The following is a 4,763-nucleotide window of genomic DNA, read 5'->3' as shown; positions in this document are numbered from 1 at the left end:
TGGTGTTCATCATGATCTTCATAGTGTTCTTGGTGTTCATCTTGACATTCATAGCATTCTTGCATGCATCACATGTTTTGATCTAAAAATTTCATGCATTGCATCTTTTTAGTGTTTTTCTCTCTCATCATAAAAATTCAAAAAATCAAAAAAAATATATCTTTCCCTTTTTCTCTCTAATTAAATTCGAAAATTTGAGTTGACTTTTTCAAAATTTTTTAAATCAAGTTGTTTCTTATGAGTCAAATCAAATTTTCAATTTGAAAATCTCATCTTTTTCAAAATCTTTTTCAAAAATCAAATCTTTTTCAAATTTCTTAGTTATTTTCGAAAATTTAAAAAATATTTTTCAAAAATCTTTTTCTTATTTTTATATAAAATTTTCGAAAATAACAATAACAATTAATATTTTGATTCAAAAATTTCAAGTTTGTTACTTACTTGTTAAGAAAGATTCAAACTTTGAGTTCTAGAATCATATCTTGTGATTTCTTGTGAATCAAGTCATTAATTGTGATTTTAAAAATTCAAATCTTTTTCAAAAACTAATTTCTCTCATATCTTTTCAAAAATATCTTCTCATCTTATCTTTTTTCAAAAAAAATTTGATTTCAAAATATCTTTTCTAACTTCCTAACTTCCTATCTTTTCAAAATTTGTTTCAACTAACTAACTAACTTTTTGTTTGTTTCTTATCTTTTTCAAAACCACCTAACTAACTCTCTCTCTCTCATTTTCGAAAATCCCTTCCATCTTTTTCAAAATTTCTTTTTAATTAACTAATTATTTTTATTTTTGATTTCAAAATTTTTCGAAAATTACTAACCTTTTTCAAAAACTATTTTCGAAAATCACTAACCCTTTTTCAAAAATTATTTTCGAAAATTCTCCCTCTCCCATCTTACTCTATTTATTTATTCATCTACTAACATCTCATCTCACATCTCTACCCTCCTCACAGTTGTGTTTCTTCCATTACACTACATTCTTTGTCTCCCTCTTTTCTCCCACTCACAAAGGGACCCCTATACTGTGGTATAAAGGATCTCTATTATTATTATTTTTCTGTGCCTTCTTCTTTGTCATATGAGCAGGAGCAAGGACAAGAACATTCTTGTTGAAGCAGATCCAGAACCGGAAAGGACTCTGAAGAAAAAACTAAGAGAAGCTAAATTACAACAATCCAGAGATAACCTTTCAGAAATTTTCGAACAGGAAGAGGAGATGGCAGCCGAAAATAATAATAATGCAAGGAGAATGCTTGGTGACTTTACTGCACCTAATTCCAATTTACATGGAAGAAGCATCTCTATTCCTGCCATTGGAGCAAACAACTTTGAGCTGAAACCTCAATTAGTTTCTCTGATGCAGCAGAACTGCAAGTTTCATGAACTTCCATCTGAAGATCCTTTTCAGTTCTTAACTGAATTCTTGCAGATCTGTGATACTGTTAAGACTAATGGAGTAGATCCTGAAGTCTACAGGCTCATGTTTTTCCCTTTTGCTGTAAGAGACAGAGCTAGAGTGTGGTTGGATTCTCAACCCAAGGATAGCCTGAACTCTTGGGATAAGCTGGTCAAGGCTTTCTTAGCCAAGTTCTTTCCTCCTCAAAAGCTGAGCAAGCTTAGAGTGGATGTTCAAACCTTCAGACAGAAAGAAGGTGAATCCCTCTATGAAGCTTGGGAGAGATACAAAGGACTGACCAAAAAGTGTCCTTCTGACATGCTTTCAGAATGGACCATCCTGGATATATTCTATGATGGTTTATCTGAGTTATCAAAGATGTCACTGGATACTTCTGCAGGTGGATCCATTCACCTAAAGAAAACGCCTGCAGAAGCTCAAGAACTCATTGACATGGTTGCAAATAACCAGTTCATGTACACTTCTGAAAGGAATCCTGTGAATAATGGGACGCCTATGAAGAAGGGAGTTCTTGAGATTGACACTCTGAATGCCATATTGGCTCAGAACAAAGTATTGACTCAGCAAGTCAATATGATTTCTCAGAGTCTGAATGGAATGCAAGCTGCATCCAACAGTACTCAAGAGGCTTCGTATGAAGAAGAAGCTTATGATCCTGAGAACCCTGCAATAGCAGAGGTGAATTACTTAGGTGAACCTTATGGAAACACCTATAACTCATCATGGAGAAATCATCCAAATTTCTCATGGAAGGATCAAAAGCCTCAACAAGGCTTTAATAATGGTGGAAGAAACAGGTTTAACAATAATAAACCTTTTCCATCATCCACTCAGCAACAGACAGAGAACTTTGAACAAAATACTTCTAATTTGGCAAACTTAGTCTCTGATCTATCCAAGGCCACTGTGAGTTTCATGAATGAAACAAGGTCTTCCATTAGAAATTTGGAAGCACAAGTGGGCCAGCTGAGTAAAAGGATCACTGAAATCCCTCCCAGTACTCTCCCAAGCAATACAGAAGAGAATCCAAAAGGAGAGTGCAAGGCCATTGACATAAGCAAAATGGCCGAACCCAAATGAGGGAGAGGAGGACGTGAATCCCAAGGAGGAAGACCTCCTGGGACGTCCAGTGACCAATAAGGAGCTTCCCTCTGAGGAACCAAAGGAATCTGAGACTCATCTAGAGACCATAGAGATTCCATTGAACCTCCTTATGCCCTTCATGAGCTCTGATGAGTATTCCTCTTCTGAAGAGAATGAGGATGTTACTGAAGAGTAAACTGCCAAGTTTCTTGGTGCAATCATGAAGCTAAATGCCAAATTATTTGGCATTGATACTTGGGAAGTTGAACCTCCCTTGTTCATCAATGAACTAAGTGATCTGGATCAACTGACATTGCCTCAGAAGAGACAGGATCCTGGGAAGTTCATAATACCTTGTACCATAGGCACCATGATCTTTAAGGCTCTGTGTGACCTTGGTTCAGGAATAAACCTCATGTCCCTCTCTGTAATAGAGAAACTGGGAATCTATGGGGTGTAAGCTGCTAAAATCTCATTAGAGATGGCAGACAATTCAAGAAAACAGGCATATGGACAAGTAGAGGACGTGTTAGTAAAGGTTGAAGGCCTTTACATCTCTGCTGATTTTATAGTCCTGGATACTGGAAAGGAAGAGGATGATTCCATCATCCTAGGAAGACCTTTCCTGGCCACAGCAAGAGCTGTGATTGATGTTGACAGAGGTGAACTAGTCCTTCAATGGAATGAGAACTCCCTTGTGTTTAAAACTCAAGGATCTCCCTCTGCAACCATGGAGAGGAAGCATGAAAAGCTTCTCTCAAAGCAGAGTCAACCCAAGCTCCCACAGTCAAACTCTAAGTTTGGTGTTGGGAGGCCACAACCAAACTCTAAGTTTGGTGTTGAACTCCCATATCCAAACTCTAAGTTTGGTGTTGGAGAGTTTCAACAATGCTCTGAACATCTATAAGGCTCCATGAGAGCCCACTGACAAGCTATTGACATTAAAGAAGCGCTTGTTGGGAGGCAACCCAATTTTTATTTATCTAACTATATTTTTCTTAGTTATATGTCTTTATAGGTTCATGATCATGAGGAGTCACAAAATAAATATTAAAATTAAAAACGGAATCAAAAACAGCAGAAGAGAAATCACACCCTGGAGGAGCATCTGCCTGGCGTTCAACGCCAGAACAGAGCATGGTTCTGGCGATGAACGCCCAAAATGGGCAGCATTCTGGCGCTGAACGCCCAGAACAAGCATGGTTCTGGCGTTCAACGCCAGAAATGGCAACAAATGGGCGTTGAACGCCCAAAATGGGCACCAACCTGGCGCTGAACGCCCAGAGTTGTGTGCAAAGGCATTTTACATGCCTAATGGGTGCAGGAATGTAAATCCTTGACACCTCAGGATCTGTGGACCCCACAGGATCATCTCAGGATCTGTGGACCCCACAGGATCACCTCAGGATCTGTGGACCCCACAGGATCCCCACCTACCTCCACTCACTTCTTCTCACCACTCTCTTTCACACAACCCCATAAACACTCTTCCCCAAAAACCCTTCACCAATCACCTCAATCTCTCTTCCCCATCACCTCTTCACCACTCACATCCATCCACTCTTCCCCATAAACCTACCTTATAAACTCCACCTACCTTCAAAATTCAAAACCAATTTCCCACCCAAACCCACCCATATGGCCGAAACCTTTCCCCCCTCCCTTCCCTATATAAAGCCCTCCATTCTTCATCAAATTCACACAACACACCCCTCTACACCCTTCTTGGCCGAAACACTTCCCACTCTCCCTCTCCTCCATTTCTTCTTCTTCTTCATCTATTCTTTCTTTTATTGCTCGAGGGCGAGCAAAATTCTAAGTTTGGTGTGGTAAAAGCATAAGCTTTTTGTTTTTCCATTACCATTGATGGCACCTAAGACCGGAGAATCCTCTAGAAAGGGGAAAGGGAAGACAAAAGCTTCCACATCCGAGTCATGGGAGATGGAAAGGTTCATCTCCAAAGCCCATCAAGACCACTTCTATGATGTTGTGGCCAAGAAGAAGGTGATCCCTGAGGTCCCTTTCAAACTCAAAAGAAATGAGTATCCGGAGATCCGACATGAAATTCAAAGAAGAGGTTGGGAAGTTCTAACAAATCCCATCCAACAAGTCGGCATCCTAATGGTTCAAGAGTTCTATGCTAATGCATGGATCACCAAGAACCATGATCAAAGTAAGAACCCGGATCCAAAGAACTATGTTACAATGGTTCGGGGGAAATACTTAGATTTTAGTCCGGAAAATGTGAGGTTGGC

At 39.2% G+C, this 4,763-nt stretch overlaps 1 non-coding gene across 1 annotated transcript; it reads right to left on the bottom strand.

Annotated features, from left to right (window-relative positions):
* Positions 1-1,620: 1,620 nt before the first annotated feature.
* On the bottom strand, positions 1,621-1,728 carry LOC148562415 (small nucleolar RNA R71). Its single transcript, XR_015886679.1, has one exon. It is a non-coding gene; the product is annotated as a small nucleolar RNA R71 (small nucleolar RNA).
* Positions 1,729-4,763: the final 3,035 nt, after the last annotated feature.

Source organism: Arachis ipaensis, chromosome B6 (genome assembly GCF_059453495.1).
Source record: "Arachis ipaensis isolate K30076 ecotype BB chromosome B6, ASM5945349v1, whole genome shotgun sequence".
Taxonomy (NCBI): Eukaryota; Viridiplantae; Streptophyta; class Magnoliopsida; order Fabales; family Fabaceae; genus Arachis; species Arachis ipaensis.
This window is presented reverse-complemented; position numbering and strand designations above follow the sequence as displayed.